Genomic DNA, 25,993 nt, shown 5'->3' with positions numbered 1-25,993 from the left:
TGGCCTGATTGGAGGTAGCTTACATATCGCATATTTTGCGCGCTCAAGTTTGTTATTTCAAATGTAGGAAGCTCATAATTGAAGCGACGCACTCATTTTTTCCATGCGCAGCAAGATGAAAAATCCATTAGCTACTAAAACTTCTTTGTCATTGTGGAGAGCGCAGTGCATGGTTGCATAGCAATGACAGACGCCACGGGAAAATCGGACCGAATTTTACTATTAATAATGAAAGATAAGCTAATGTGCATTGTGAACGTCAGTAATTTATCTTTTTTGACTCATTCTTTTTATAAAAATGATTTAAAGGCTGAAATATGCGAGCTTTTTATAAATCTTTTTTTGTCAAAACTTTATTTGAACTTGTAGGCTACATGTTAGTAGATAACATGTCGCAAGACACTCCTTTAAAATCTGACCATTATTTTTAATGTTGTTATTTTGTATATGTAAACAAAAAGTGCAAATGAATTCTAATTATATTTGTTATTTGCTGGTTTTCGACATAAACCTTGGTGAATGGATTTTATTGTGTAGTATTAGTACTTTTTGAACAGGATTCTGTGATAACTGATCATTTTGGTCACTATAATCATGAAATGAAATTTTCAGGCCATTTCATCTCTAGTTAAGATACACTATAAAATCAACTATAATTGTGTGTTTTTATAGTATAATATGCAAAGTACAATTTTCTTTACAAAAAATAATCTCTGATTCTGTTCTTTTCTCTGACATTTAAGGGTGACATATATAGGCCTACAAAAACTCTTTTAGGTCTAAAACAGTTTAGATAGTTGTTAATATGAGAGTTATGAGACATTATTTAAGAGATTTAAGTATTGTATTAGCCTACATGAGTAGCTCTCGGAAACAATATTTTAAAAAAAAGTAGCTCTCAAATGAAAAAAGGTTGGAGACCCCTGACATACACACTAACAGATTCCATTCACAAACAATCAGATTCCTGACTGTAAAACACAGGAAGTCTCGCAAAATCTCTCGCAGTCAAACGTGACTATGTAAACAAACATGGCGGACGACGGACTAGAAGAAATGGCGATAGTAGTGTTTGGATTGATTTAAAAAAAAATATGTGGAGAAAAAGGTTTAGATGAAGTTGTGTTGTTCTTAGTCTTCCTTCAGCTGGCTTTCTGAATGCGTATCGCTTCGTTCCATCAATCTACAGAGTGCATGTGTGTGTCATCGGGGTTCCCCCCACACAACAGGATTTCTGAGCGTAAATATTGGACATGTTGGATATTTAGCATTTGAGATGGGTGCAGCCCCAACGTTATTCTGAAAAATACCCATATTTATAGCTTTTTTTATCTAAAATAACGAGCTTCCACCAGACAACCGTACACATGCGCAATTCAACTTAAGCCACAAGAGTAACCCATGGCGCATGTATGATGTAGGAGTATCGTAAGCTTAGACGCCTCTCGTGGTTTAAACAAATAGGGCTGTGCAACAAGCTCTTCTTCTATTATATAGAGGTCCTCCAACATTTCTCTTCAAAATTGCTAATTCGCGACCGCTGTTTTGTTTAGCTCTTTCCTCTGAACTTCCACGTTCATCATTACGCTGTGCGTCGGGTCAGGTGTTAGTCTTCCACCGTAAATCAATGCGTACGGGCGTCTGGCAAAAGCTAGTGATTATAGTTTATAAAGTTTTAAATATGGGTATTTTCCTTACTCAATCGCATGGCTTCACTTCAGAAGGCTTTTATTAACCCCCTGGAGTAAAAGTGGAGCACTTTTATCATGGACGGATGCACTTTTTTGGGCTTCAAATTTTCTCCAGCCTTTCACTGCCATTATAAAGCTTGGAAGAGCCAGGACATGTTTTAATATAACTCTGATTGAATTCGTCATTTCCCCATTTTGGGTAAAAATAGACAAATAATACTAAAGTACTTTGTAACATAGTTACTTGAGTAGTTTTTAAGCAAACTACTTATTTACTCTTACTCTTATGAATCATATTATTTTTCAGTACTTCTGCTTGTACTCGTAAATGAATACTTAAGTAGCAATACTTTTACTTAAGTACATTTTGTTAGTACTCTTTCCACCACACCACAGGAAAATCTGATAAGATAATCTGTAGAACCATCAAGATAATCGGATTCGGGACTTATAGGTTTGTCTGAAGGGGAGAATTGGGAAAATGTATGCAAAAAAAAAAGTCTAATGAAGGATCTGAAATAGTTGAAATTGTACAGTGTGGATGATTCTGTACTTTTTAAAATAGAGTTAAAGAATCAGTTCACTTCAGAATTCAAATTTCCTGATAATTTACTCACCCCCACATCATCCAAGATATTCATGTCTTTCTTTCTTCACTCGAAAAGAAATTAAGGTTTTTGAGGAAAAACATTCCAGGATTTTTCTTCCATAAAGTGGACTTCAACGGTTATCAACGGGTTAAAGGTCCAAATTACAATGCAGCTTCAAAGGGCTTTACACGATCCCAGCTGAGGAATAAGTGTCTTATCTAGCGAAACGATCAGTCGTTTTCTAAATAAAATAAACATTTAGGCTATATACTTTTTAACCACAAATGCTTGTCTTGCGCTAGTTGCGCATCGCCACACATTACGTAATCACGTTTAAGGTCACGCATGACCTAAGTCAAACGCCCTTTACAAAAAAAAGGTAAATCAATGATGTCGGATGATTTTGAAGCTGGAGGAGAAAATGATATGGAGTTTTTCGCCCTACCCTACATATTCCATCTACGTCAGGTTACCGCCTGACCTTTCCAACGTGATTACGTAATGCGCGAAGTCGTGGACGTGCAAGACGAGCATCTGTGGTTAAAATATTTCATAGATATAAACACTAGATGTCGCCTTAGGGTTCTAAGCATGCGTCAAAACCGCAGCCATCTTGGAACAGGGGTCTTGTCATAGGAAGTATCTAGGTAAAGCTGAATTCATGGATGATGCCGGACTTTTGTGCTGCGTATGGATGTTCACACGAACAAAATCTAAAAACCAGGCAGCAAGGGATTACATTTCACAAGATTGTGAAATTTTTGTACATTTTTGTACATTTCTCTGGACTCTATAATAAATACATATCTGACCATTGGAACGAACCAAAACAACTATAAAAACATATTCATGATGATTTATGGTGACTATATTTGCGTTAGACCTTTTCCTACATTGACGCTGATGAGGGGCTCCCCTGTTTCGGCTGGGGATGGCGGCTCTATTGACGCATTTGTTCCATTGAACTGCCGTAGCCAAGGTGTTTATATCTATGAAAATATTTATTTACTTTTTTTTGGGAAATTACCTTTCGCTAGATAAGACACTTATTCCTCGGCTGGGATCGTGTAGAGCCCTCTGAAGCTGCATTGAAACTGCAATTTGGACCTTCAACCCGTTGGTATTCCACTATATGGAGAAAAATCCTGCAATGTTTTCCTTAAAAACATTAATTTATTTTTGCCTGAAGAAAAGAAAAGTACATCTTGAAAAACATAGGGGTGAGAAATATATCAGGAAATTTTAATTCTGAAGTGAATTACTCCTTTAACTATTATTTTATGTAAAGCATCGCCGACACTCAGATATGATGTGAGTGGACCCAGTTACCCCACGCAGCCAAAGAAAAAGTGCAGGAACCAGTGGGGAGTATTATTCAATCAGGGGAAAGAAGGAAGTGACAGCATATTAAAGATGACATATAGATGCTGATGAGCTAAAAAGTTATTTCAGTCTAGCTGAACTGTCAGCAGTGCCTGCTCGCCTCAGATCAGCTCTTGTGTGTGTGTGTTTGTGTGTGTGTGTGTGTGTGTGTGTGTGTGTGTGTGTATGAGAGAGGCTGTATTGTCAAGTTGCATATTGATGTTCATTTGCATCTTCGAAAATTGGTGGCGCTGTGTAGAAGCTGCTTTGTTGGGTCAATGTTGCGCAAATTCCCACAAACACTTGAGGTGTTTCTCTCTGCAGGAAGTGGGAAAGTACAGTACATGTGAGATTTATGAAATAGGAACATTGAATAATTGATGAAGTGGAGGTGTTCTTCCCTGACTCGTTCTTCTGTAGCTCTGCGAGACCCGCATGCTTTTAATGCTTTTAACTCTTAAGGTGATAAATACAGAGGGCAACTTTTTGAGCAATGTTGCTGGCCACTTTCCCATTGAAAATGGGGAATATATTTCTCTCTGGATAATTTAGATCGGTCGTGGGCCCTGTGTGTCATCACCTTTAGAGAGGCACATGACTACACGTTGTGTTACGTGTTAAGTAAGACAGAAACAAAACGTAGAGTTAGCGTTTAAAAAGCAAAATACTTTTAATCTGATGTATCTCTGTTCAGGTCTTTTGCATTGTCCTACTTCTAATTGTTTTTGTGTCAGCATTTTATGAAAAAATTTCCGCGAGTGGAACGCAGAAAATGAAGTAGAGGAGAGCGGGGCACAAGCTAACCCTTTTTGAATTTCTCAGTTTATGCAAATCCACTTGGGGTTCAGAGCATTTATTTTTTCCCACATTCATTGTGTATACTTTTTTCTTTATTTAGCCTACCCTGAAAGAATGGAAGTGAAATGTGACAACATGCCCATATGACAGCTTAAAATTTGATCTGATCTAATAAAAAAATATATACTAGACAAACTAAAATATTTTGTCAATAAATACATTTTTTACTTTTTCATTTAAAATTATGGCATTTTTAATAATTAAAAAGTATTTTTGAGTTTGACAACAAACACACCGCAAAACATAGCTGTACAGCATAGTCCAAAACATAATAATAATTAATCACTTCTGAACATTGACTTTATTAACCTTTTTCTCATGGTTTCTCAATAGAATTCATGAAAGTATAGAATATACTAGCATAGTTCTAATAGGGACTCATTGTAACACAGTGTTACAACATTCCCCAACTGCTCAACCGGGATTTAAACCCGGCTACTGTCTTCTGCTACTTAGCAAAGCATTAAAGAACGAGCATTAAACATTAAAGAACTAACATTACCATTCTGTTAAATAACAGAAATCTGATATTATTTTAATCTGTTAAAACAATATCAGATTTCTGTTATTTAACAGAATGGTAATGTTAGTTCTTTAATTTTTTAAAATTTTCTAATTTTAAATAAAAACAAAAAATCGTAGTACTTAGTACTAGTTGCCATATTGACACTATATAGAAAGAAAAATTGCACCAACATTAAACAAATCTCTGGAAGATATCACTGAAAGTTTATTTCTCCCTAGCAAATGTAAATACAACATTTGCTATGGATAAATAAACTTTCAATGATATCTTCCAGAGATTTTTTTAATGTTGGTGCAATTTTTTTTTCTATATAGTGTCGATATGGCAACTAGTACTAAGTTCTACTAGTACTAACTAGAACACTAAGTTTCGTCATACTGGGATGTGTGGAAAGTTTTAAACCATGTGTGTTACAACTAGCCCGGCGTTAGTTTATGCCCCGCTCACAACTACACCCAGCCCTTAAAAGTGCACAATGCAGGATTTCCCCCCAAAAATCAAGTATAGACTTGCACAGATATAATCCCTCACAGTCATTAATTATGCTCCAATAGAATTGTGTGGTTGTGTTTGTCTACAGAGACATTGTTCTCTGCCTGTATTTTCTTATTTTATTCTTCTATTGCTGTGCTTGGGGACATTTCCGGGCTGCAACCTTTGGCCAGAGGGTGTGTCGTCTGTGTCTGAAGCTTGGGATGCTTTGCTAAATTGTCGTGTATCGACACAAAAAACTATTTGCTAATGCTGCTATTGCCTTATTGACTGTTATCTGTAACTCGACAGATTACTAGGCATTGTAATTGTTTTTTTAAATGACACATAATTATTGTTTATTAGCAGGATAGATTGAAGATGGCTAACTTCGCTGGAAAATTACAGCCAGTCATTTAATTATTAAGGTTACTGTTCGTTCATATACATGTACACAGACAAAAAAATTAAATAAAAAAGCCATTTATGCACGATAAACAAAAATTTAAAAAATACTTGCAAAACATCTAATCACTCATCTTTCCGCATGTAGTCTGTTGATTTGCTGTCTCATGTGATGGTGCTGCAGGTTTGGGTGTGTCACCTGTGTGTGTTTTGGCAACTGATATGATGTCTGGGACAGGGGGCGTGGCTTATGGCTTGAGCCCGCCTGTGAAGAGGGACCAAGTTTGGGTGTTGTGTTTGTAAAGGGCAACTGAAAATCCTGCATAGTGCACCTTTTTCAAAATCATCACTACAAAAAAAAGTCAAATAGTGACCTTGTTTTTAATTTTATAATTAGTTACAACATAATTTTCAGCAACATTCAGCACATATGACTATGAGAGACGCCGAGTGCTAAACTTTCATCAAGCCAGTCAGCGCCTGCATCACGCGCTGTGCGTAGGGCACCAAGTGCTGAGGTGGCACCAAAAATAGCCTAATGAAAAATCAATCATCATATCATAGTCATAATAGTTATAATGCCGATATTATTTCAGTATAGAAATATTATTAGGCACTTTTTAGGGATGTATATATAACAAAACAGGCAGAACAAGAGTATTTAATTGCTCTAGAAAGTAACAATGGTGTCGCCGCCCGGTACTGAAGCAAGTCCTGATGAATATAGTGTGCATGCTTGTTATGATTATGGTAATCAACAGGCAGCACAAAAAAGACGGCCTTTGAGCTGTTTTCAGGCAAGGACTTTCTGCAGACTGTTAAAAAATCTTTTAGAAAGCTTCTAAAAAGTTTGTCTCATTGTCTTCTTAAGAAAATACGTTTTTTTAAAGTAAATTTTTGAGAATATTTTTCAAGAATTGCACTAGGAACATTCTTCTGTCTTAAGAAATTTCTTAATTTGTTTTAAGAAGAATTTCATGAATCCGACCCCTGCACAACTACAAAAACATTTCAGTCAAGGACTTTCTGGAGACTGTAGAAAAATCTTTTCGAAAGCTTCTAAAAGTACTTTGCATTTGTAGCTCCTTATAGCTTTGTTTTGAACCTCTATTTTACTATTATTCCTTACTGTTTATATTGCTAAATATAACTTGAGCATCACCATATATCTTTTATTATCTAATATTGCCTATCACATTAAACTGACATCTCTAGCTTTTAATCTAAATCACTATCGCTAGCACAACGCGTCAGCATTTCGTCCAGCCTGTTAACTTGTCATGCGTGCTTGCCATCTCCCTAGACAATACCATGTGAAGACCTCGTTGGTACAACAGCCATCCACAGTTAAATTGATATCAATCCACAATCGGACATCTGACTTGTGATGCAGCATGGAAGAGAACTGGCCCCCTGACTGAGCCTGATCTCTCCCAAGGCTTTATTCTAGGGGTCGACCGATACGTGATTTTCAGGGCCGATGCCGATACTGATTTTTACAGATCAAGTAGACCGATAACCGATATTTTAAACCCGATATATAGCCTATGTCTGGTGTAAAAATGTAAGTTAATGTCAAAATTAAGAATAACAAAGAGTTTTTATGACTGGATTCCGCGATTCGGTCCGTGTTTTCTGCATCGCAGACATCACAGGACCCTATTATATTGAGGTGTTTTGCAACTTCAGTGTAGTAATTTATTGCTACTTCAGCAAAGTCAGCTGCTGCCTTAACTTTGAGAGACAAGACAACTGATGCGTGATCAGTGCAGCAGCTCCAGTCAGCGAGTGCTGTCGGTGTGAGTGCTAAACTTTCAGTGGCTTCAGCTTTCCGCATTGATTGGCCGGACTCGTGACTCCCAACAAATCAGATGTGCGGGACATTGCATTGTTCTAGTCTACAGAGTGGTGAGTTCCGACAGAGGTGACTGCGTCAGAGCCAAATATAGCGCATTTCAAAATTAAATTATTTTATCGGCAAATCGGTTTTGAAAATGGCCGATACCGATAACCATAAAAATGCTCAATATCGGCGCCGATAATCGGCCAGGCCGATAATCGGTCGAACCCTACTTTATTCTCCATTCTGTCAACTGATGGAGTTTGGGTTCCTTGCCACTGTCGCCTCTGGCTTGCTTAGTTGGGGACATTTAATATTCAACAATATGATTGATTTGACTGTACTGACACTATATGATGCAAATTGAACTGAGCTGGACGATTACATCACTGTTTTCTGCAGAGCTGCTTAATAGCCGATTTGAACTTATTTAATAATTAATGATCTTTATAACGGGACTGACACTAAACTGACTCCAGCTGAACAATGACACTTTTAAAAAATATATATTTTTAGAGCTGCTTTACAGCCGAGTTGAACTCTTTTTGCATCATTAATTGTTGAAGATTGTACAGTACATTGGTCAACTGGTTGTTTTTAATTGTGCTTTATAAATAAATTGAGATGAAACAATATATTGTATAAAAATAAAGTTGGCTTGACTTTTAGAAAAAAGCCTCACACTCCTTTTTGTAATTGAGGTTTTGCAAGCCAAGACAGACTTGTTTTTTTCTGCAATCGTCTTGTGTGAGGAAACATGTTTTTTATTTTCAGTAAAAATTAAGTTTTAATTTAAAACATGAACAAATAAAAAGACAGCTCTAAATGAATCTTAATTCACTTTTGCAGGAAAATAGTGACATTTGGTGAAGAACATAATTGATTTGGTCATAATTTTGAATTAATTTTCAAAATTAATTTAGAACACCTTAGCCTTCATATAACAATGCCCTGACAACCATGTACACTATAGGGGCAGTTCACATAGAATTCATTTTTCCATTTGATTGCGCTACTTTTTAGAAGTTCAACTTTAAAAAATTCATCTTAACGCATTGGGATGCCTTGGTGTAGCTTACATTGTATCTAGTTGCTATCAATTAACGCCACTTACACAGTTTAGTTTGATGAGGTCTGTCATCTCACTTGAGGCACACATTTCCACCCCCCAACACACAAACACACACACACACACACGCACGCACACACACTCACGCTGTCTAAAGCACAGAGATTTGTGTAAGCGGTCGTTAAGGATAATCTGCTCTAGACATGCTGTAAGAGGAGGGGAAGTGGCAGTGTGTATCACTGATCTGTTCCAGCAACTTACACACACACACTGCCACTTCCCCTCCTCTTACAGACAATTTATATGCAAATAATTACAAGCTGATCAGGACAGATCAAATACATGATATATGGGTATGCAAATACACAAGTGTTAAATGAGATCCTGTAGCTTGACTGGCTGAACATGGCAGTTTAAATCTTTGGAAATGCATAAAAAATAAAAAATATGGGCACTGGATGCTCTGTAAGTCATGCTGGATAAAAGCTCACTTTTTGTTTTAATCAATATTAATTATATATATTTTCTGAAGAAAATGTACGCAAAACTTTAGCATGTTGTCCGAATGTTGGTCTGTGGTTGTGAATGCTGCTTTTCTTTTGGTATTTTATTTAGGTGTATAAAATAATATAATGTAGTAATATTATAATAATATTATAATTTATATAATATAATATATAGTTTTTTACAGAAATTTAAATTTTGAATTTGTTTTTGCTCTAGTGCAATTACAATATAAAAGTTTTTAATAATTTAATAACAAATTTTTAACTTAATTACATTATAATTTAATATTGCAAACAATATATGTACTTATACTTTAGAACTTGCTTTTTCTCACACATAATAAAATGGTCTTTATATATTAAAATATAGAGCTGCCTCATAATAGGATAATATTTGGACAATCTTGGTATAAATAAGTTAGAAATCTTCTAGAATTATCTATTAACACAGCACAACACAAAAAGTACCATAGCAATATTACGATTTTCTTGAAAATGTACTATGGGAACAGCATCTTTAAAGTACAAATATGAACAGTTTTAATAATACTTATACTTGAAAAATTGCTTATGATGAAATGTGTGCATGTCGGCGTGTTAATGTGTGTGTTTAATAAAATGTTGTAACCAGCAGTATCTAGATGGATAAAAGCAGCATGGCTTGTGTTTTAGTGCAGTTACTCAGCTGTGGAACACAGAGATACTTTGTACCTGATACAGATAAAGGAGGTTTACCTCATGCTGTGATGTTTATATGAACCCTGTCTCCTCCTGCTCTATCTTTCCATCCCTTTTCTCTATCCTCTATTTTTCTCAGAATTCCCTTGAGAAGAACAAAAATTGACTTCATACCTTGTGACTGATAGACTTGGCCTGTTGGTCAGAGAGAAAGAGAGTGAAAGACGGAGAGTGAAGAAAGAAAGAGACAATGAAAGTCAGCAGCATAAGACAATAAGCAGAGAGCAGACTTAAATAGAAAGTTCAGCCGAAAATAAAAAATCTGTCATCAGTCACTCACCCTCATGTACTGTTTCAGTCTGCTTTTTTAGGAGATTTTGTTTTTAATTTAGCTTTTTTTTTTTATCAATATTGAAAATACACAGATGAGCCAAAACATTATGACCACCTGTCTAATATGCCGTTGGTCCTTCATGTGCTGCCAAAACAGTACCGACCCACTGAGGCATGGGCTCTACAAGACCCCTGCCCTGAAGGTGTCCTGTGGTATCTGGCACTAAGATGTTAGCAGCAGATCCTTCAAGTCCGGAAGGTTGCGAAGTGGAGCCACTGTGGATTGAACTTGTAGGTCCAGCACATCCCACAGATGCTCAATTGAATTGAGACCTGGGGAATTTGGAGGCCTGGGCAACACATCTTCATCATGTTCCTCAAACCTATCCTGAATAATGTCTGAGGTGTGGTAGGTTGCATTATCCTGCTGAAAAAGTGCACTTCCAACATGTACAGAAGGGGTGTACCTGGTCTGCAACAATATCTTGGGTGGCACATGTCAAATTTATGTCCACTTGAATGGCTGGACTCAGGGTTCTCGGCACAACATTGCCCAGAACATCACCTCCTCCCGCTTGTCGTCGTCCCATGGTACCATCACTTGTCCAGGTAAATGCCACACACGTACATGACCATCCACGTGATTAAAAGAAAACAGGACTCATTGGACCAGGCGACCATCTTCCACTGCTCCAGGGTCCAGTTCTAACTCTTTCGTGCCCCAAATTTTGTGACTTGTCCCACAGTAGACCTTCTGTTGGCTTGAACCAGATGGGATAGGCCTCGATGAACCTCGGGCGCCCAACACCCTGTCGCTGGTTTGTGGTTTGTCCCTCCTCAGACCACTGTTGGTAAATTCTCAGCACTGCCGTTTCAGAGATACTCTGATCCTGTCGCATTGCCATAACAATTTGACCCATGTCAAAGTCACTCAGATCTTTATTTCTGCCCAACACATTGATTATAAGAACTGATTGTTTTCTCACTGTCTAATCCCAGACATTTATATGTGGCTTTGTTCAATGATCAATGAAACGATCAATGATATTTGCTTCACCTATGAGTAGTCATAATGTTTTGGCTCATCAGTGTATATCGGATTGTAACAAGGTTCGTTGATAAGGGAAGGAGGAGACTGGAACCACTCTCGTCCTTACTGTTGTCACTCCTCCTTTTATCCTCCTGGGTCTCCTCTGTGAGAAACTCGAGGCCTCCGTTCCCACGGCTCTCAACCCCGCCCTGCTTGCCACATGGATGATATTGAATATTTAATTGTTCTTGCTCATTTCCACTATTTTTCCATATCGATTACCTTTGCCGTTATCTTAACAGTCACTTAAATTTGATCTTTAAATTTTTTTTAATTTAATTACACTGTAAAATATCACCTTTATCAAATCAAAATATGACTATCTTAATATCCATTTTTCATACTGTACATTATAAAGTGATGCCTAAATTCCCTTGTAGCACTCTAATGCCACCATTCATTCTTCAGCATTGGATAGCGGGACAAACTGCGTTTAGAGCTGATTTTTTAAAAGATCTATCCATCCATCTGACACATACAATGAATATAAATGTTGAACATTTCTGTTACTCACGCCACACTCAGAATAAAGTGAAGAGAGAGTGCCGCTACAGACTGCATTTGTTGAAGAAACATTTCATGTGGATGGAAGACAGCGTGCAATAAAAATGTTAAGGAGGGGTGGATGAGAGGTGCTGATGTAGATGTAACACACTGACTACATATTAATGGCTCTCAGACATGCTGGGTTCTTTAGAGTCTGGCAAATTTAATTTCACAGCCTGCAGAACACACGTAAATGTGCACACATGCTCACACACATATATGCACGCAAATGGTAAGCATACTGACATTTACACGGACTGTTCTAGCAATGGCAGTCACAGCATCCACACACGGAACCAGCTAAAACAAGCATTGCCAGAGTGAGAAAGAGAACGGCGGCTTTTAATATAGAAAGAGTTTGTCATAATTCCTAGATGAAGATGAGTCGCACTTACAAAAAAGTACATAGTACAGTGTGTACATAATGCTCTGTTGTACTTCAAAGAATATTGTTCTTATCCCATAGTATATTTTCATTAAAATCACAGTATTGCCATTGTACTATTTTAAGCGATGTGTTAATAGATAAGTTTTGCAAGTGGATTTAAATTTTTTAAAGGGGTCATGACATGGATTTTTAATATCTTGCTTGAGGTTAACTTTAACCATTATCCATATAAAACAGTAATTTAATGACAATGCATTATGAAATCATTTACTTGCGGTTTGCGATGCAGCTGCTGTCAGATCCAACAGTTGGCTACTTCATCCATCAACAAAAGTTCTTTGTGAATTCGCTATTATACTATGCCTCGTTTACAAAACAAAATGCTCCGAACAAACATATAATCCTCCGACGTAATCCTGGACGCCAATAAAATAAACCATCCACTTGTTTCTAATGCTGAGGTCCTTTTGGAGTCTTTACAGAGACACAAACAAGCGTTAAAGTGAGCGTTCTTTCACTCTTCCGTTTGTCCTGTTGTCGGCATACATCTGTGTAAACTGTAACCAGTGACACTTTTGACGCGACACAACGCTCACATCCAGTATCCCTTTTTTCTAATGAGCCTTCTGCATTCTAGATTATGGGAGGCACTTCCGGATTAGGGAAATTCCACTCAAAAGGACAGAAAAACAAATCATTTCAAATCATAAAGTGGCATACAAATAATCATTTTTTCGTCAGTTTGACTAATAAGCTGTAAAATTCCCTTCATGTTCTCATGTTCAGAATTCAAGAGAATAACAACGCTTGGTATTTTAATGTGACGTGGTGTAACAAGAATATCTATGATAAGAATGCTTTTCAGTCGCTGCATCCTTTTCCTCCTGATTTCCTTTTTTTATTTTTTATTAATCTGTCTTTATTAATCGCTACATTGCTGATGATGGTTTTGAGTATCGATATATCTTTCCTTTCCAATGAACACAAGAACCCGCAGTAAACTCAGACAACTTAATCCAGATATTTTAATCAAATCCGCAAGTCTTTAGAATTGTTTTTCTTTTTTTTTTCTTTTTTCCCCTGTTGAAATTACCTGTGGACCCCTGGTGGTCCCCGGAACCCACTTTGAAAACCCCACTGGGTGTTTGTTGATTTTGTGAATGTGAAGGTGTGTGTAATTGTGCTGACATTTACTTACTTCCTGTTTGCTGAGGATTACCTACAGCGTTGTCAATTTGGCAGTAGCTCTGTCACCCTCTCTCTTTCTTTCTCTCTCTCTTTCTTTCTCTCTCTCTCTCTTTCTCTCTCTCTCTCTCTCACTCACTTACTCACTCGCGCACGCACACACGCACGCACGCACGCACGCACGCACGCACGCACGCACGCACGCACGCACATACACACACACACACACACACACACACACACACACACACACACACACACACACACACACACACACACACACAAACTCTCACAGCAATGGGGTTTAGTGTCTGTTTTCTTTTTTGGCTATCAAATGTTTCACCCTCAAAGATGAGTGTTAACATATGGCATGGGAATGTGTAAACACAACTTCTTGTGGTGCCAAACAGCAAAATACTTAAATCTGTTGAATTTGGCAGCCTATTTCCATCTTGTGTGGGAGAAAAATAAAAGCCAGAGTCTTCAAAAACCGTCTGGCCACACACGATTGATTACATCCCAAAACAAGAACTGCTTTTCCTGAAGGAAATACATGAGTTTGCAAGGCAGCAAAAGAACAGTGTTAAAGTTTTAGGTAAGTTTGGGTTTTAGACTTCAAATAAATGCTGTTCCATTGAACTTTATATTCCACAAAGAATCCAGGGAAAAAAATGTATCACAGTTTCCACAAAAATATTAATTGGCAAAACCGTTCTCTTTATTGATAACAATGTGTATTGTTTCTCTAAAGAGCAAATCAGCTCTTAGAATGATTTCTGAAGGATCATGTGACACTGACGACTGGAGTAATGATGCTGAAAATTCAGCTTTGCCAACACAGGAATAAATTACATTTTAAAATATATAAAAAAATCTTTCCGACTCCAAACTTCTGAATGGTAATGTACAAAATAAGACCGATCGCAATTTAGCATGTAAATTTCATTCCGATGCCATTTGTGTTGGGTAGATTTTTGTTTCACATTGCACTTGGTGGCACTGTCCTAGTCTGACTCTTGACCATCCTCCTCTCTCTTTCTCTCTTCCTCTGGTAATATTACTACAAAGCAATAATCTGTTAATTAAAAAAACAGGGCATTAGGGACCTATCAGTCTATGTCTATGAGTGCATGTGTGCCAACGTGATGTAAGAGGTCAAATTTCAGAGCCTTATTGAACAGCACTCCAGAGGAAGCGGCACAGATTGGAAAATGATTGGAAGGCTGGATGAAGATGAATGATTAGAAGCGCATGAAACAGATGGAATGAGACGATGCAGAGAAATGGAGAGAGATTGAAATAGCACTCAGGTGAAAAATGGATTTATAGAGGTTTGAAAGTTTAATGTGAATGTCTGTCATGTCCTTCTCCCTGAATGTCATCTCTCTTTTCCTCAAGTGTTTCGTTGTCTCCACTTCCTGTGAAAAAGGAAGTTGTTTATTGTGAATGTGTGTGCGTTTTATCACAGGTCCATGTGTCTTATAATAAGGTGGTAACAGATTTAGCCAATCAGCAGACTGTATTATATCTACGACAGCCAGAGCACAGGGGGGACTTGTGTCTGACAGATGGCTATGGTGTGTGTGTGTGTGTGTGTGTGTGCGCGCGCATGCATGTTCTCACTTTGTATGTGTCGTTGGATGAAATGTTGCAGCTTTATGTGTGTATGTGAGCATATTCTGATTTGTACTTACACACATGAATGTGTTTACACTGTATCTTTCTGTGTCTTAACTAGCAGACGTGCACGTATGTGTGCGTGTGTTGGCTGCAGCTCCAGAAATGCCAGGAGGTCCGTGTGTAAAGGCTATATCTCAGTGTTTTTTTCAGAGCAGCCGTTGACCACCCTCCAGCAGGTCAGTGCCTCTGCCCTCTGCACACACCAGCAGTCGACAGACCCCTCGACCGCAAATACATGATGAAATTGAGTTTATCCTGAAGCCAATCTTGGACTACAACACAGTTGTGAACATTTGTGACTCAGAGAGTAAAAGGCTGTTTACACAGGATGCATTCTTGTGTTCATCTGTGCTATTTTGTATGTAAACATGCACAGGATTGATTCTTTGACTGTTGATGCATCTTGCTTCCATTAGAAGCCATATCACGTTAAAGGTCCACTGAAATCAAAATGTAAGTTTTTTAGCTTTTAGTATGAATATGTTAGCCTTAAGGTTACGAATAAGCTGGTGTGTTCCAAAACAATGACAAAATTCGCATTTAGGAGATATAAGCATTCAAAACTTACAACATCCGTTACAACTTACAACACCGATATTTTTGACATCACTGTGGACTTCAGATTCTCATCACATCTTCTGTCCAATCAAATGCTCTCTAGATTCTAAAGCGTCCTGCCCCCAATGATATAAATACCACCAAAGCGACTATTGACACGTCACAGAGCAATATGGGTTGGAGATGTGTGTTCACTTTCTCAAACGCTCGAGTTTTATTCCATTTTCCAACTGTACGTTGGTTAAGAAAGAAATGGCTAGAATTTATTCACACCTACTACTGAATCCAACGTATCATCAGCGCTCGGATTCACTTTCATGGTGGTGTCAAGTACGAATTGTAGTCTGTGAGGTAAACTAAACGCTATTTGAAAATGGGGAGGAGCCAATCAATATGTCCCGCCATAGCTTCCTGTTTCAGTGGAAATTTTGTCATCATATAAAGCTGCGCGTTCCATTTCAGTGGACATTTAAACCCAGTTCTGTCATGACAAGTCCTTGGCATGGTAATAGATTACCTAAACACAGCCCTGACGTCTAGGCTAAGGCCCCGTCCACACTACTGCGTTTTCGTTTAAAAACGGAGACCTTTTGCTACGTTTGCACCTCCCGTCCACACTAAAACGGGAAAAACGAAGACCCAAAACGGAGAAGTTTAGAAACGCTGCAGCTCCGTTTTTCGTTTTGAATCTCCGGAGGGCGTTTTAGTGTAGACGGGACAAAACGGAGGAGTTTAGAAACGATGACGTAGAAGGTCACGCTCGGCTCTATGATTGGGTGTCATCACCCATGACGTATCCTTCCCTGATTCGTCAGCCACCCATCACATGTCCCGTCACCGGAAGAAAACAAACAAAAACATCCTGGACTACGTAGCTGATGTTAGTGAGTGCAACATGGATAACGAATTACAAGCGTTACTGACTTTGATGTCTTTGTTAGCAGCTGTTGTGCAAGCAAATTCTGCATTTTACAATGCTATAACTGCCTACATGCGCCGGAGGCAAACTATTATTCGAGCGATCTATGACAATTCCCGTGTGCAGCGGCGGTCCATGAAAAGAAATCTCTGGTCTTCGACATTTTCTAATCTTTGCAGAGGTAGCTAACGTTACTTGCTTCCTCATCAAATCTGAGGAATAGTCCATCCGTTTCCTGTTTACACCGGCACGCGCATGCACAGTGTTGGAGAATGGTCACGTGATCCGAGTTTTCAGTCGTTTTAATGTGGACGGAGATCAATTCTAATACGCAGCTAAAACGCTGGTGTGGACGGAGATCGTTTTCGTTTTAATTCTCCGTTTTTAAACGAAAACGCAGTAGAGTGGACGGGGCCTAAAACAAGGCAAAATTTGGGCTGTCAGTGAACATTTAATAGACGTCTAACCATAGCCCAAGAATAGACACACAATCTGCGCATAGACATGTCAAAAAAATTAAGCCAACACACAGACTTTGGTTACATGATGGAGTATCATACATCTTGCAAGTTATTTTAGCAAAAAAATACATGTAACCAAATTCATGGTTATTTTGGCTAGAAGTGGGTTACTTGTAGCCGGACTATATTGGAACTATAGTTAATCTAGATGGTGAAATGACGGCTATGGCTTGTTGTACACAATATATCATACATTAATTACCAGTTGCAGGTCTATACAGGTGGAGCTGGGGAAGGTGGATGGTTTCTGAAAGTGCACTGCAACAGGAAATGCTGACTGAGTATTTGAAAGTTAAGCAGCGAGTTCATTGGCTTCTGATATGGCAGAAACCAATCAGCTGTGCCCTATAGAAAATGATGTGATTGCAAGCAGATTGTGTTAAGGACCTATCAGCCTGTGGCATCTAGAGTTTCATGACAGAACTTTGTATTTAAATTTGAAAAAAATGTGCATCAACTTTACATCAAAACGCTTGTTTTGTAAAGTTTAAATAAAATAACAAAATTGTACCGGGGTAAAGATTTGACACATTTTTTGAGTGCGATTTGTCTGTTCAGACCATTGCATAACAAAACGAACTGAATAAATGTGTAGGTGGCACTTATGGAAAATCAAAAATACCCGTTATGCCAAACATAAAGCGCTGTGCAACTTTCCATTTGCTTGTCATGGAGAGAAAGTCAAATTAAAAGTATTTACATGTTTCCAAACACCCATTCGTATTTTTGCATTCACAGTGGTGTTTATCACTGTTTATCATGTTTAACACCAAATACAAGAGTGCATAGACAAGAGAGCCGGTCCCTCTGATATTCACTGTCGTTCAGCAAAATAGTCTGTTTCTGAGCACCACCAAGTTCTAGTTTTATGTAACATTAGGGACTCTGAAAGAATGAATCTTATTGGTTTGGACAGTTTTCTTTGCAGTGCAATATCAAGCCCTATGATTTACGCTATACGGAAAACGCAGGCTCTAGTCATAAAAATGGAATTTACTGTACAACACTGACTGTCATTGATTGCGATATGGACTATGTTTGTGAATATTAAACCGCAAAAAGTCTGCTATGTATGTACACTGTTTTCCAAATTATTATAGAAGTGACATATCAGTTGTATTTCAGTTAAATATGCATTCAGATTCTAGTTTTTCAAAGAATGTTTGTTTGTTTTATTTGTCATGATTTTTTAGTATCAACCTCAGACAGGTTTATTAAATACTTTGCCAGGTCTTCTTAGGTAAATTGAAAACCTACTTAAAGTGGCTGTTCCACATTAAGTCATGGTTCTTATGCAATATGGGGATGAAACAAGACCTTTCTGAAGAGGAACAGCATGAAATAGTGAAAAAGGCATGAAAACAAAAAATAAATTTGTTGAGAAAACTGAATAGAGATTATCAAACTGTGAAAAGAAAGGGATTTAGAGCAAAGAAGAACTTGGACAGATAAAGGCTTATTTAAAGGTCCCCTGACATGGGGTTATTTTATTATTTTATAATGTTTCCTGGGTTGCCCTTATGATGTTAGTATGTTTTTTAGACCAAAAATAGTCATTATTTAGAAATAAAAGGCATTTTTCCTAGCCTGATTTTAGCCTCTGATTTGAACACTCTGTTTGAAGGGGCGTGTCTGCTGTGGGATTCAGTGTAAATGCGGCCACTGCTGTGATTGGCTGACATGCGTGCATATGAAATAGCTACGGATTACATGTGAAATTCTCTCGAATACCTTTACTAGTGCTATTATACGTTTTTACTAATACAGCTATCGAGATTAACGAATCGTGACAAGTTTTTAAAGTATTTAGATCTATTCCCATCACATAAAATGTTGCTGTGATGAGCATTGAGCAAGCAGATGACAGTCTGTAGATCGCGAGACTGAAGATCTTATCATTGCAACGCAGTTTCTGCACTCTCTCTCTTATGCTTTCACCAATGCAAACACGATGATGTACATACAGTAAGAGCTTCGTTGTGCAGTCACGTGCGGCATTGATTTCATAACGAGTTGTCCAGATAAACTCGCGCTGTGTGAAAAATTGTTCTTTGATCGATTTCTGTAAATAATTTGTTCACAATTTAAATAAGATTATTTTTATCCTACTAAAAGAAACGATGTGAAGGTGATATTTTAGTCACTGGCTTGACTTACTGATGCATTAACAGTATTGAACGATTTTGAGAGAAAGATTACCTTTCTGAACTTGAACTTGAACTGTTGCTTGGTAGCTCGATCGATTTATTTTCAGACGTTCATTGAGGCCAGCTCTGCATTGGCCCAAGTTGAGGAAACAGTCGTCGGTGAAATGTTTGGACCATCCAAAACTTTGGGAAGATGTATCGGCGCATTTCCAGAGAAAATAAAATGAACCCATTGTTTCTTCAGAGGCTCGTATGAAGGAACTAAAAAATTCTTTTGTATTCATTTGTACATCCGAACACTGATACACTGCCATGCTTCGCTCGTTTTGCAAGCCAGTATATCTCTCTATTCAACATTTGTGCTTCGATCGGTCACACGCCATGATCTCTCGAGGATAAACTAAGATTGCGCGCTTATTCGTACTTCCTAGCTCGTTTTCTCATGGGCGGGTCAAATTCTCTGGGCGGGCAAAGCAGAGAGGGGGGAGGTAACCTTTCCCCTATATGACGTCATATAGGGGAGATTCAAGATCAGCCCGTCTGAGATCGCATTTTCTCACAGGCAGAGAAAGATAGCCAAAACTCGGTTTACACCAACTGAAATGTCTAGACACGAAAGGGACCAAATACAGGCTAGGGGAACTAATATTAATGTTAAAAAAACTCAGAAAGTGAAAATTTCATGTCATTGGACCTTTAATACAAATGAATTGTATTAAAAAGGGCTGCTATAAAAAAGCCACTATGTGCATTTAAGTACCATAGAGTAGTAATGTATAAACACTTAAGGTATTACTATAAAGTACTACAGTACAAATATGTCTCTTTAAAGGAACTGCCCCAGTACAACAAGCTGTTGTACCCCTAAAGGTACAAAAAAAAAAATCTGTGAGTATGTGATTGCTCAGGTGTATTGAGTGGTTGCTAGGGCATTGCTAGGTGGTTGCTAGGGTGTTTTGGTGGGTTACTGGCTCCAGTCATAAAACCCCACCTCCGAGTGTCTGATAAACCTTCTTCAATGTCGGCCTGTGAGAATAATTATCTCTATACAAGACTATTTATTTCACTACAAAAAGAACACAAAGTGCTGCTCAGGGTCTTCCGAAAACACTTTCGAGTGATCAATTGAATAATTTCAAGTAAAATGAGTCAGACTTCTACTTGTCTATGTTTAGGAAACTGCTTCACTGCTGAACTGATTATTATTTTATAATGAGGCAGATAAAAAAAGATGAGTTGGGAATTTAAATTTAGGAAAGTAATTTAGATCTTTTTTAGTACTTTAAAGCTTTAAAAATCATTTCAATATTTTCAAGAAAATCTGGGAAGTGAATGTAATCAAATACTTGTTTGCTGTTGTAGGTCATCAGATCACCCATATTTGTTTTCTTCTCAGCACACACACGCACACACGCACGCACGCACGCACAATTTATTTAAGTCCACTTTATTTAGTCCAAATTATTATACATGTACACAATCATGGACCATTGGCATACAGCTGATCTTCACAATATTAAACGTGTCACTCAGTTATGGGTACAAGTAACACCGTCATAACATGACGGCTGCCTATAGCAGTACTTTGCTAGCCTTTTAGCCCTCTTTTTGGACATCCCAAGTTGTTGTAGCCCTCCTACAACCAGCCTGTGTGTGTGTCATTAATCACAACATAGTGTATTAGCAAACAAATGTGTAAAGGTTTCAGAGTTACTATTACAATACTGAAACATGGATGTTTTACACAGGAATGTTTGTACATATTTACTGAAGATGAAAAATGGCTTGATATGCATTTCACTATAAGGTCCACTATTCTGTCGTGGTGTGCGATGTACATTCCCTTATATAGCATGGCAGTCATTCAAGATGTGTGGAAACGTTTCAGTGATCTGTTCTGTAGTGTGATGCTGATGCAAACAGTGAGGTACCTGAGTTGTAGGAAACCAGATAGAAAGGTTGAGTCTGGTTGGAAGAACTTGTAGTCTGGCTTTTACTGTAAAAATAGCAATGTCCTCACTGAGTGCAGTATTCTTAAGAAATGAGTGAGAAATAGAGTGATCAGCAGAGGAGAGACACGCAGGTTTCCCCTGTAGTTTCAGTCCAGTCCAGTGTTGTTTCTGATGATGTTGGTGTAAGTCTTGGAGAGTGCGCCAGGCACCTGTGGATGTTAATGTGTGTTTGTGATCACCATATGTGACAGAAGTCAGGGGGTCAGTAATGATGTCCTCTGAGACCCTCACAGTCCTAGAGTCAGACTGGACCCACTCCAGTGATTCTCCAGTTCGGACACAGAGGTCGATCATGTCCGGCCAGTCTGACCAGACACCAAAACCAGCAGAATGGGGGTCAAGTTTCCCGCTGGGTTTTCTTTTAAAGCCAAGGAAGTGGGGCTCTGACTCCCTTGTTAATGGCACCTTGCGTCTCCGAAGGTCCAGGAACAGGGAGTATCGGGCCAGCTCTCTAACATCTTTATCATCATTATTCAGCATGTTCAGAAGATGGGAAATCCACATGCTCAGCTAGTATAGATCCAGATCACGTTTGGTGTCCCCAACCCTTCTTCCCATTATAATATAATAATTATCTCACACATACACACACTCCTGCCAGATGACATTTCTCTCTACAGATCTGTCTCTGACACACTGACATTGATAACAAATAACCTATAATCCCCTTTATGCCAACTACAAAGGTCACTTATCAAATGAGTGAAATTAAATTGCATTATAATATACAAAACATTAGGAGAAATTGAATCAAATTCCTTACAGTTGGCATTAATTTGTGCGTTATCCAATTTATCATTTGTTTAATGAATTTTGTTTAATGAATGAAGTTTGTTTGTTTTTTTGTGTAAGAGAACTTGACATCAGGATAATTGCATATAATTTTAAGAAAAATAATATTGTTTCATGGAAAGTAAAAATAGAAATTTATGGCTGGTAAATGTTCTCATAGGGAGATTTAGTTAAACATCCTTTTTAGACTTTGAATGATGAGAAAGAAATGCAATTTGAATTTCACACAGTCCCTGGGTGATTTCATTCACAAATGCCTATTACATTAATCTAAATATCTCTCATGCTATTTGTGTGGAAGTGTCTGTGTAAAATCACAGTCTGCATTCATGGGAATTAGCCAAATGAATAAATGATCAGGTGATTGAACCATTATATTCAGTTTAAGTATAGACAGCATATTGCAGACAAAAACAATAATAATGCACTATTTATGGCACTTTTCAAATCACTCAAGGTCTCCATACATCAAGAACAAGAAGTAGCAACAATAACAATATCAAAGTAATAAATAATGTCAATAAACTATAAAAGAGTAAAGCAACAAGTTGTAGAGTGAAGACCACACTAGATGATATACGAATCAAAGAAAGGATTTTAGTTACAATAGCAAAGTAAAAGACAAAACACAGGTAACTGGGAGCAATGGTTCAGGGGAGAGCAAGGCCCAAAATAACAAACAAAACAGCCCTATACCTAATTTATGAGGAATCCTAAATAACTTAAGATTAAAGAAAAATAAATTAACAACAAACTTCCCTCAACTCCCTCGCTATATCAAAAACAGGGACAAAACAGTATTAAAGAAAAAAAAAAGGCACTCACCCCCTACAGCTTCCCTCACAAAAGAGCTAAACAGATTAATAACAAAATACCTTCTGGTTGATTTCGTAGTGAGAACAAGATCTCTAAGTACCAGCCACTGCTGAACTCAGTTAGCCACCGCTAACTCACAAGTATAGTCTCACTGTCAGACAAACATATCACAGAAGCAAACAGCGTTCAATCATGAGCAGCGGGAGAAGTGTGTCCCTCTCTCTGCAACACTGGACTGCACCCTTATACTCTCCGTCTCAGGCACACTCACAAACGAGATACAGGTGCTGATGATTAGGCCTGAGAATGAGTAGAGAGAAAGAGAGACAGCAAGCAAACAAAAACACAGGACACACAACCATGCCCACACAGTCATAAATGATCATAATAACAAATAAATTAATGAATACGTCCTTGGACGTAACACTAGATACATACATAAATGAATACGTCCCATGGGACGTAACACCCCCACCGATAAGTTTGTTTTTCTTGGAAATCCACAAAATGAAAAGAAAAACAAAAACAAGTTTCTGTACTGGAGAACATTGCACAGTAGGTGAATATCAACATGATGAATGTCACAATAATTTAGACAAATCAAAATGGGGTTACAATTTCAAATTGGTGGATTTGTCACAATAGCAAGTAGTTTCACCATCCGACATTTGTTCGGTTTAACACCACACCAAAACAGAGCAAGGAAATGGTTCTATGCACCCCACATCTTTACCAACATAGTCTGGGCGTTTCTTCATTCACATTAGTTCCGTCACTGATTACAGGCTCAATCCTCTGCTGACCTCAGGGAGGTTCAGAGGGGCTTGTCACCGTGAATCGACAAGGTCAACAGCGTTTCTGACTGGCAGTTGCCACTGCACACTTCAACGATCCAGACGAGGCGTAATCAGAATTACCGTCATTAACCAAAGTAGGTCTGGGGAAAATCTGCTAGATCATTCCCCAGTATGAGATCTGCTCCTTTAAACGGTAACTGAGAACACACCGCTAGTTTGACTTTCCCAGTCACAAGGTCTGACTTCAAGTGTACCCGATGGAGAGGAACACAGTTACACCCCATCTCAATACCACGTATTAGTACGTCAGAATCGGTGTAGGAACTCTGTGAGAAGGGAAGTAACTCTTTCAAGATTAAGGACTGTTCTGAACCAGTATCTCGTAAGATCACAACCGGTTGATGCTCAGTGTCAGTCAAGGAAACTGTACCAGCATGAATGAAAGGTTGCATGGACTTCTTAGACGCAGGCATCGTTTGTATAAGAGCAACATTTCTAGAGTTACCATCTACATTCTTCTTTTTCCAAGCCTGGCAGTCGGCAATGAAGTGATCTGGACCTAGGCAGTAAAAACAGACACGTCGGCCTCTTCCACCAGGGGCAGATCTGTTGTCTGAATAAGCAGTGTCTCCTGATGCACCTGAGAATACATGTGTCGAATCTCGTGTCACAGTGTTTGAATGGGTAAATTGAGTGTTCGACGGCCGAAGAGATGGAAAGACTTTTCGGTGTGTCAAGATAAATTCATCTGCTAACACAGCAGCATCTAAAAGCGAAGTTACTTTCTGTTCATTTAGATGAACAACGACACTTTCGGGAAGACCCCCTTTAAAATCCTCTAGCAACAGGCTCTCCTGCAACTGGTCTAAGGTAGTTACCTTGCTGGAGAAACACCATTTTTCAAATAATGCTCTTTTCTCTCTTGCAAATTCCACATGAGTCTGTTTTGCAGTTTTCGCATGCGCACGGAACTTTTGGCGATATGCCTCAGGCACCAATTCATATGCCCTGAGAACAGCGGCTTTGACTACTTCATAATCGAGACTCTGTTCAATTGGTAACGACGCGCAAATTTCTTGAGCCTTACCAGTTAAACTGCACTGTATAAGCAAGGCCCACATATCGCTTGGCCACCTAAGCTTGTTTGACAACTGTACAAATAACAGAAAACAAAACCAGAAGTGCTTGATTTGAGTGCAGACAGTAATCATGAAGGATAAGTTATTCTGAATAAGTGAGTTTTGAGTTTGACTTTAAATTGAGATAGCGAGTCTGAATTACGGATGTTAACTGGGAGAGAGTTCCAAAGGCAAGAAGAAGCAAGGCTAAAAGCCCTATATGGCACATGGTGGTTAGACGAGCAGAGGCTGTAAGAAATCTGCAATGTAAGGTGGAGCAATGTTATGAAGAGATTTGTAAGTGAGGAGGAAAATGTTGAATTCAATGCAGAATTTGATAGGAAGTCAATGAAGCTGCTGAATTGATGGGGTAATATGTTGTATAGATGGAGTCAGGGTTATGATACGTGCCGCAAAATTGTGAATCAGTTGGAATTTTTTGAAGAGATTTGTGTGGTAAACCAGATAAAAGAGAATTACAATAGTCAATGCGAGAGGTGACAAGCAAATTAAAAGGAATAGCAGAACTACGCAGGGTGAGAAATGGACAGAGGAGAGCAATATTATGAAGATGAAAATTACAAGACCTGGTTTTGCTATTGATGAGAGATTCAAATGGAAGAGTGCGGTCAAAGATGACCCCCAAGTTCCTAATCTGGCGGGAAGGAAAAACATAACGAAACTGTCATGAGGGTAATGGATGAACCGAAGCGCAGACAGTATGTAACACTCTCAACATTAATTTATTGACAAAAACAGGGAAAACAAAACCCACGAGGGGGCAAAACAAGACTGGAACAGGAATCACTTACCTAGGCTGAGACTTGACAAACAACTAGATGATAAACAAAACAGCAAACATAGAATCAGGATCTCTCTCTGGACAATACACTTGACAAATACTCACAGGGACTCTCACAAAGTTTCACACGCAGATTAGAATCACAATGAACCAGCACAGGACAGCAAACACAAGGGGATAATAAAGGGAACACTAATGACAAAGACAGGTGAAGCTGACTAGACAAGGACAGGTGAAACTGACTAGACAATAATGACGAGACGAGGATAACAAGGGGGCGGGGTGACGTGACG

General features: G+C 38.4%; 1 protein-coding gene across 6 annotated transcripts in view; it reads left to right on the top strand.

The window, feature by feature from the left end:
• Positions 1 to 25,993, top strand: part of dlgap1b (discs, large (Drosophila) homolog-associated protein 1b) — a 183,070-nt gene that overhangs the window by 6,044 nt on the left and 151,033 nt on the right. Inside the window, exon 2 of one of the 6 annotated variants that reach the window (XM_077244399.1) lies at positions 15,277 to 15,394. The exons of 4 other annotated variants lie outside the window; for them this stretch is intronic. The gene's annotated coding sequence lies outside the window, so the exon portion shown is untranslated. Of the gene's footprint in view, positions 1 to 15,276; positions 15,395 to 25,993 lie in introns of those variants that run through there. One more of the 6 variants, XM_077244397.1, reaches the window with a different exon arrangement.

The sequence above is a fragment of the Siphateles boraxobius genome, unplaced genomic scaffold (genome assembly GCF_051911475.1).
Source record: "Siphateles boraxobius isolate OS27281-9 unplaced genomic scaffold, OSU_SipBor_1 26, whole genome shotgun sequence".
In the NCBI taxonomy this organism is placed as follows: Eukaryota; Metazoa; Chordata; class Actinopteri; order Cypriniformes; family Leuciscidae; genus Siphateles; species Siphateles boraxobius.
The sequence above is the reverse complement of the archived record's forward strand: the minus strand, read 5'-3'. Positions and strand labels throughout refer to the sequence as shown.